The sequence below is a fragment of the Microcebus murinus genome, chromosome 7, assembly GCF_040939455.1.
Source record: "Microcebus murinus isolate Inina chromosome 7, M.murinus_Inina_mat1.0, whole genome shotgun sequence".
NCBI lineage: Eukaryota > Metazoa > Chordata > Mammalia > Primates > Cheirogaleidae > Microcebus > Microcebus murinus.
Window position 1 is genome coordinate 40,350,591 of NC_134110.1, and position 8,828 is coordinate 40,359,418.

The window sequence follows — 8,828 nt, forward strand, 5'->3', positions numbered from 1 at the left end:
TTGGTGAGAGTTGACCTTCTTACCGTGGCTCTCCCTAAGGCAGGGGCCAGCATTGGAAACATGATTTTAATTGTTGAAATATGAAATATAAACACACACACACAACTATAATCCCTCTTCTCTTTGCCCCATCAAAAAATTGTTTTGTTGTCTGACATCTTTAATTAGACATTTAGGGTTGTTGGAGAGACCCCGAAAAACACACTCACTAATGATAGAAGGTTACTAAACCTTCCTCATCCTAACGAAGATAGCTTTGGTGAATCCCCAGGGATTTGCACAAGTCTTCTCGGGTGTCTAGACTGGGGACAAATAGGTGTTGAAATCTCACTTAGCTGCTTTGCAGCTGGATAAGGAGCTGGATCCCCCAGAGGTGGTTTCTTTTGTCTAGTTGCACGAAGATACCTTTGGACCAGCAGTTGCCTAAGTTATGGAAATTTAGAAATTTCCCAGGGCAGAAGTACTGGGAACAGTGGCATCAGTTTTGGGTCCTGGGATCAAACAAAGGCGGCTAGTAACCAGATAGGAGCACTGTGGGGAAAGAACTAAGATACCATTTTTGTTTCTGAATTATTACTAATTTTTTTCACATGATATAGTGAATAGTTCTGTTAATAGTTCTGCAGTTGAATGATGCAAAAGGGATGCGATAAAATATTTAAGTCTTGCTAAAAGGCAGACTCGGGCCAGGAGGAGAAGCTGCCTACTTGGGTGGAGTGGTTGGGCGTGACATCTGGAGACACAGTGATCAGAGTATTTGTTCAGGAACACAATGAAAGGCAGGCAGCCCTTATCATCTTGATCTGATTTCTTCCAGTAGCATATTTTAAGTCTCTTGATGGTAAGGGATGTTGATAACCAATAATGGTTTATCAACCTCTTTATACACATACAAAACATTTGTGCCAATATAATTAAGTTATTTGTATGCACTGACAAAGTAGGTCTACTAGAGGTCATACTTTATATTAACACTGAATTTTAATAGACAGTCACTTGAGTCTCTAGTTAAATTCCTGTTCCTTATTGCTAGCTGATATTTGGCAACATATAAAATCACAATTGGATTTGAAAAAAAATGTTTGTTTTTCTCTAGTATTTGATTCTGAAAACATGTTAGACAGAAGTCACATAGGTTATTATGCAAATTGATATCAAGCAAAAATGAAGCTTTAGTCCTTATGAAAACCTCTTCTCTCTCTTTTTTTTTTTTTTTTTGAGACAGAGTCTTACTTTGTTACCCAGGCTAGAGTGAGTGCCGTGGCAGCAGCCTAGCTCACAGCAACCTCAAACTCCTGGGCTCAAGCGATTCTGCTGCCTCAGCCTCCCGAGTAGCTGAGACTACAGGCATGCACCACCGTGCCTGGCTAATTTCTTTTATATATATTAGTTGGCCAATTAATTTCTTTCTGTTTATAGTAGAGACGGGGTCTCGCTCTTGCTCAGGCTGGTTTCGAACTCCTGACATTGAGCAATCTGCCCGCCTCAGACTCCCAGAGAGCTAGGATTACAGGCGTGAGCCACCGCGCCCGGCCGAAAACCTCTTCTCTTTAAATTCTACCTTTATTTCAAATAAAGCCAACTTGATGCTTACAAATGAAAATTTTGTCCCAACCCCGCAGATCATGCCAGAGACTGACTTCCTTTCACTGATGCACCAACATATCTTAAATCTCCTATTAGGCTGGACAACAGTGGGGAAACAAATTTTAAGTAAACAACGTTCAGACTCTATGTAAAAACTAAAGTTATTCTGAGATTCTTCATCTTTTTTATGAAAAACCTTGACATTGCTGTAACCAACTTAGGAATTGAAATATAAAAGTAACCTGCTACTCATAATTATATGTTAGCTTTTCTTGTGGCCTTTTCTAAGAACAAAATGAACTGAGATACTAGATAAGAAAAATTAAGGAGTAATTCAGTGGATGCTATTTATTTATTTTTTTTAATTTGTGGCTGGTGTGTATGAAAAATAAGTATTGCTAGGCAGTTAGAAATGTCTGGGTTCAAATCTCAGCTCTCCTACTTGCTGGCTGGTAAATGGGCTGCACTTTGAAGTGTATATGTGCATCAGCTTCATCACAATGTTTGTTTGAAGAGAAGGCCAAAATTTTTTTTTGAAAACCTCTGCAAGTACCTCAGGCTGCCCCCAGGCATCTAAGAATAGAGTGGTTGTGCTCACCACATTAGAACAATCCAGAGAGTTGAAGAAAGCCAATGGGCTCTATTCGTTGTTGTTGTTTTGTTTGTTTTGTTTTTCCTTAACTCCCCAGGTAATTCTAATTATGCAACCAGGTTAGAGAAGCACAGAAATAGATCATAAGCTCCCACTGAGTTTAGAATAAAATCTGAACTGTTTACTGTAGAGTCTAAGATGCTGTGTGATCTAGCCCCTTCCTACCTATCTTTCCAGTCTGATCTGTCATTCTCCCTCTCCAGCCACAGAGGCCTCTGTTTTTGTTTTGTTTTGTTTTACTTTTTTAAATTTCAGCATATCACGGGGGTACAAATGTTTACGTTATGTACATTGCCTTTGCCCCATCCGAGTCAGAGCTTCAAGTGTGTCCATCACCCTGACCGTACCCAACCTCGTCTGATCTCAGAAGCTAAGCACGTCTCACTGATTACTTGATGACAACAAAAGATCTGATATTCTGTGTAAAAAAAGGAAAAAAAAAAAAAAAAAAAAAAAAAAAGAAGCTAAGCACGGCCAGTCCTGGTTGGTACTTGGATGGGAGAGACCTCTATTTAATCCTTAATCCCATCAAGTTAGTGCTTACCTCAGGACCTTTGCACTTGCTGTTTCTTCTCCCTGGACCATGATTCTCCAGAATTTCACAGGCCTGATTCATTCTCAACAACGGAGTAGCATTTCCAAGATGTCATTACCTCTGATGCATCTTCCGTGGCTACCTGTCTGCTGCTCCTCCACCCCATCCACCATTCCATCATACTACCCTGTTTCAACTTCCTCGCAGTAGTTCTTACTATCAGAAACCACCTTTTTATTTATTTGTTCTTTTGATATTTTATGTCTCTCCAGCCCCACTAGGATTTAAGAAACTTGCAAATAGGAATCTTATCCTTTATTCATTTATTTATTTTTCATGCAGTCTACCCAGCACTCTAAAGCAATGCCCAATACCAATGGAGATTTATTAAATATTTGATGACTGCACTCAAGAGTAAAGGAAAGTTTTATCTGCCATCTATTTATCTGTTTACCTTTAGGAACATTACATATGTCCTGGAATAATATGTATAACCTGCCTAGCACAATGTCTGGCACATGGCAGGTGCTCAGATGATGTTGGCTTCCCTTTATTATCCTGTTTCTGTCCTACCTTAAAGGAAAGCACTTCAAAGCACAAAGTCATCAAAAATAGCAGTTGAACATAGGTTTTCATTTATTTTATATAAATAGGTTGGGGTAGAATTGCTGGGTAAAATTACATATATTTAAATTTTCATGCAATTGCCAATTTTTGAACGTGGTGGTGTCACTTTACAGCCCTATCAGCAATGTAGAGAGTTCCAGTTGCTACAAATTCTCACCAGCATTTGTGAGAATATTTACTTGTAGCCATTGTGTGGGTATAATATGATCTGTCATTATTATTTTTTATTTTATTTATTTTATTTTTTTATTTCAAGAAAATATGAGAGTACAAATATTTTGGTTGCATTTTATATATTTGCCTCTCCCTAGCAAGGGTTAGAGGTTTTCCCTTCCCCTCCACAATGCTCACCACATCCCTAAGATGTGGGTCTACCCCCACCCCCAACCCCAGAATCCCTGGTGAACACTACCACCATTTGAGCACCATAGTGTTAATCAGTCAGTACCAATTTGATGGTGAGTACATGTGAAGCCCATTTTTCTGATCTTGTGGCACCTCACTTTGGATAACGGGCTTAAGCTTAATCCAGGATAGTATAAGTGGTGCTAGCTCACTGTCGTTTCTTAGAATTGAGTAATATTCATTGTAAACATATACCAAATTTTAATAGTCCTCTCATGAATTGACGAGCACTTGGGTTGTTTCCACATCCTTGCAATAGTGAATTGTGCTGCCATAAACATTCGGGAGCAGATGTCTTTATAATAGAATGTCTTATGCTCTTTTGGGTAGATGCCTGGTAGTGCTATTGCTGGATTGAATGGTGATACTGAACATTTTTCATGTACTTATTAGCTATTCATAGATCCTCTCTTGTGAAGTGTTTTTTCAAATTTTTTGTCAATGTTTTATTCACCTATGTTCTTATTGTTGACTTTTAGGTCTCTTTATTTCTTTTCTTTTGTTTTTCTCCTGCCCTTAGATCTTTATTTATTTTCTATATAATTCTTTTGTCAAATGTATTTGCCAGTACATTTGAATGCTTACAATGCATTGACAGTTTCAATACATTGACAAAGACTTTTCTGCCGTGCTTTAATGAGTTTTTTTATTTTTATGAGGTTGAATTGATCAATTTTTCTTTTATGTTTATTACTTTTTATGTTGTGTCTAAGAAATCTTTGCCTACCCTAAGGTTGTGAAGATATTCTCCTATATTCCTTTTTTCCTGGAAACTTTTTGGTTTTAGCTTCTATGTTTTGCTTTATGATATATTGCAGACTAATTTTTGCATGTGATTTTATGTAGTAGCCCAAGTTTTTTTTCCCCATGTGCTTATCCAGTTGATTATGCAGAGTTTTATAAAAAATATTTATTACAGCTTTATTCATTTCAGGATAAAAAGGAAACCATCCCAATATCCATCAACAGGAAAATGGAAGAACACATTGTGATTACTCTTACAATGGAATAGTAATCATCAGTACAAAAAAATGACTACAGATAAATGCAATTGCATCAATGAAGCTGAAAAATTGACTGAAAGAAGCCAAATATAAAGGAATACATACTGTTGGTTATTTTTATATGAAATTTTTAAAAAGGCAAAGTTAATTTGTGGGATAAAAATCAGCACAGTGGTTTTCTATGAAGGGAGTGGGATTAACTGGAAGGGGATATAAAGGAACTTTCTATGGTGATCGAAATATTCTGTATTTGATTGGGGTGGTGGTAATACATAAGTGTCACATTTATCAAAACTCATCAAATTATATGCTTAAGGTCTGAACATTTCACTGTGTGTAAATTTTATCTTAAAAATATCTAACCGCTAATAGTGACAGAGATACTGAACATAGACTGGACCATTACATGTAAGGATAAATGTCTCTAGATATTTCAATAACCCAAGTTCTTCCCATAGTCACCTATGTTCATAATGATGAACACAGGAACTTGAGAAATGGGGCCCAGTGTGGAGCTCATGCCTGTGAATCCAGCACTTTGGGAGGTTGAGGCAGGAGTATCACTTGAGCCCAGGTGTTTGAGGTTACAGTGAGCTATGATTATGGTACTAGACTCCAGCCTGGGTGGCAGAGTAAGACCCTATCTCTATAAAAGAAAAATAGCTGTTTTTCTCCAGAATTTTCTTTACTAGTTCATGGAATCTACTTAAAGTTTTTAAAATGTATAATATTTAATATTTAAGAAGTTTTAAAATTTGAAGAGACATGCTTTACTCAAGATAATTGACATATAAGAAATCTCTCATAACTGACAATGTGCAATATGTTTATGTAAATACATAAATTCACAGAACAAAGGCACATATGTATATATATCTGCATTAAGGTCACAGAGCAAAGCTACAAAAAGACTATATAATTACACTATAAAAGATTGATGTGCTTCCTTGGGCTTTATTGTCCTTTTTTTTTTCCTAATTAAATTGAAATACATAATTCTAAGACCCCAGCTAGAATTTCACATTGACAACAGAATACTTGTGACAATAAATTTATAACTGCCTCGGGATTTTCCAGAACAATCTTTTTGAGCTTTTCAGGCTCTGACAGAGGAAGTGTACAATCAGCCAGCACTATTTCTGCCCCAGACCAGTCAGCAGAATCCTAAGCAGCTCTATTTTATGTTTCCTGATTCTGCACCTTGCTATTGAAGCTCAGACCTTCTTGTGTATTTATTACCCATGGCAGGCTTGCATTTCCATCAGCATTCACTGGGGCTACCAGGAGGGGAAATAATGGCTGTTCCTTGGTGTGGGAGGGGTGCACAGGTTTTCTGGGAGCCTTTTTCTGGGTCATGAGCAAGATTCACAGTACTGGCATACTTCTCACGGTTTTATGGGGAATGAGTTATTAGACTACAGACAGAATTTGGGAATCCTGTTTTGTTACTGGGGAATATTTATTTACCTCTTCTATATCTATGTGAGAAGTTCCCATTGGCTCAGCACGTCACTGCTCAAGAAGAGTGTCTTTTCTGACTGGTGAGTTGGGAGAACAAAATGAGCATGACTCTGTCCTTCTCATCATCTCCTAGCCATGTCACCAGCACAGTTTAGCTGGCTCTGTCTTCGTGGGGTGACCTGCGGTTCTGAGAATTTGTTTTTTAATTCAGAAGAGTATTGACAAGCTCATTTTGCCCATGAACTTAAGTTATAATTTTTATCTTACATTTGTACTTACCTTTCAGTTGTATTTATATTCAGGTGGGAGGAGAAGGTTGACACTTTCAAAACTGAACACTCTTATCTGGGAGCTGGGAGCTGTCGCTTTCAATCTTTTCTCTCTTGTTTTGAAAACATTTGAAAACATGTGCCTCTTCATGAATTTTGCACTTGAATACAGTGGACTTGAGTGTCTAGAGAAAGGAAGACATTTCATATGCCTGGTGGCCTGAACTTTTAGTATTGCTATAGTACCTGTATTCTGGAAGCCATCTAAATGTGTGTGTAATTTAAGTATTCAACTAGCTTCTCATTGACATCTTATTATTATTACCTCCATTATAATTTATTTTTTATTATATAGCTGGATAGTCATTAATAACTCCTATTAAGTAGTAGTCTCACATCCCATTAATACTTTTAAATTGTTTTTCCTTATTACTTTTCTAATGTTTATGTTCATATTTTCCCCTTAGTATTGGTTATCTTCTGTGAAACAGACATTGTAGCTGATTAATATGCCTGTGAGGAACTCATCAACTACTAGAAGGAATATATGCAAATGTCACTCTGTCATTGATGGCAGAATATCTGAAGTATCAAAAAGGAGGTATAAACAAATTTCCCCAGGAACAGAGTAAAGAAATATCACCTTTGTGACCATGGGTATGACGCCCCCGCCCCCACCTCAGACTGAATATCAACTTTGGATGGCCAAAAAAGAATTTGACCTTGATCTTGGATATGTGTTCTGCAGTAATAAAAAATTACTTTAGAAATTTGACTAGAAATAAGCAGAAGTAAATAAGCACCTGCAAAGTCTGATGAAAGTCCCATATATTCCAAAATGTACCCCCATTAGGTATGCCGTGGAACCATTCATTGGTGTAAGACAATGAAAGGTCATTAGCCTTACCATGAAAAACACCCCAGTTGACAACACAGTGGATTGCCTTGGTTTATCTATCTAGTCCTGGCCCGGCAGAAAGCAGGATCTGAGGGAGTAAATATGGACAGTCAGGTCTCTAGAGAAGGCCTAGAGCTCTCTCCACTGGAAGTGTTCTAGCAGGGGCTGGATGACCACCTGCCATAGACACTGGAGAGGAGATGACCGCCCTAGTAGAAAGCTGATAAGAGTGCATATCTCTGAAGACCCTTCCTACTCTGAAATTCTATGATTCTTTGACAAGAAGGTATATGTAAAACTCTTCCATGAAATAGTTGGATATTTAGACTTTCTTGCCCTCCTTTAATAATATTATTGATACTTATTTATACCCTTTTGCAGAATCAATCTTGATTCAAAGGACAACCCAGCATAGAGATCAGCCCTGAACACCTGTATACTAAATTGCAGAATCCCTACTCCTTTTCCAAGATGGTATTCTAGAATTCTGACTCATTTCTCCTGAATATTTCATACAGAAGAATTGTTTTAATCTCATTCTCTTTGATTAGAGCTCCTAGACTCTAATTACTATAATAAACTTTTTATTGTATTATGACATAGTTCAGAAGAAACAACTGTTTAAGGAAAAATATAATAAAAATTTATGTCTGCATTCTCCCCGGCTTAAGTAAAACAGAACAGTACAGGTGAAGTCTTCGATTTCTTCTCCCCTGAATATATTCCACTCTTCCCCTCCACACCACCCACCTAGTCCTAACTACAACAAAATCTACTCCAAAAGCCCAGTTTGTTTTCTTCTTTGGCACACACCTATACTTTCTTTGCATGTAACTGAATTCTGGTCAATTAGAATGTGAATAAAACGAAGTACATAACTTCTTGATATGATCCACAAAAACCTCTTGAGCAATCCTTCAAACTCTCTCCTTAGTTGGATGCATAGAGCAGGTCCTGAAGTTCTCAAGGAGGGGGAACTACAAAAAACAATATTGGATCCATGAATGACTGTGCGGACCAGTTTCTTACTACCAACTTCACTGGACTATGATGTGAATAATAAACTTGTATTGAATCACTGACTAATACAGTGATTATTATTTCCAAGCAGTTCTTATACTTTTACCACATAAAAAAGAATCCCCAATCGATACATAATTTGCTTGTTTTTCAATTTCATATAAATAGCAACAAATTGCATGTGTTCTTTACCATCTTTTTTTTTTTCTTTCACTTACTGCATGTGAGATCCACCCAGATTATTAAGCATTTTTCCTTCTAGGTGATTTTTGCTGCTGTAGAGTTCTCCATGATTAATATTACACAATTTGTGTATGTATTTCTTTATTACTGGCTATTTAAATTGTATCAAATTTCTTGCTATTTATCA

The 8,828-nt window shown here is 37.1% G+C and overlaps 1 non-coding gene across 1 annotated transcript in view; it reads left to right on the top strand.

Annotated features, from left to right (window-relative positions):
• LOC105882744 (LRAT domain containing 2) overlaps positions 1-4,995 on the top strand; it is a 76,816-nt gene extending 71,821 nt beyond the window's left edge. Inside the window, exon 8 of the transcript XR_012920153.1 lies at positions 4,741-4,995. This is a non-coding gene — a transcript (LRAT domain containing 2). The remainder of the gene's footprint in view (positions 1-4,740) is intronic.
• Positions 4,996-8,828: the final 3,833 nt, after the last annotated feature.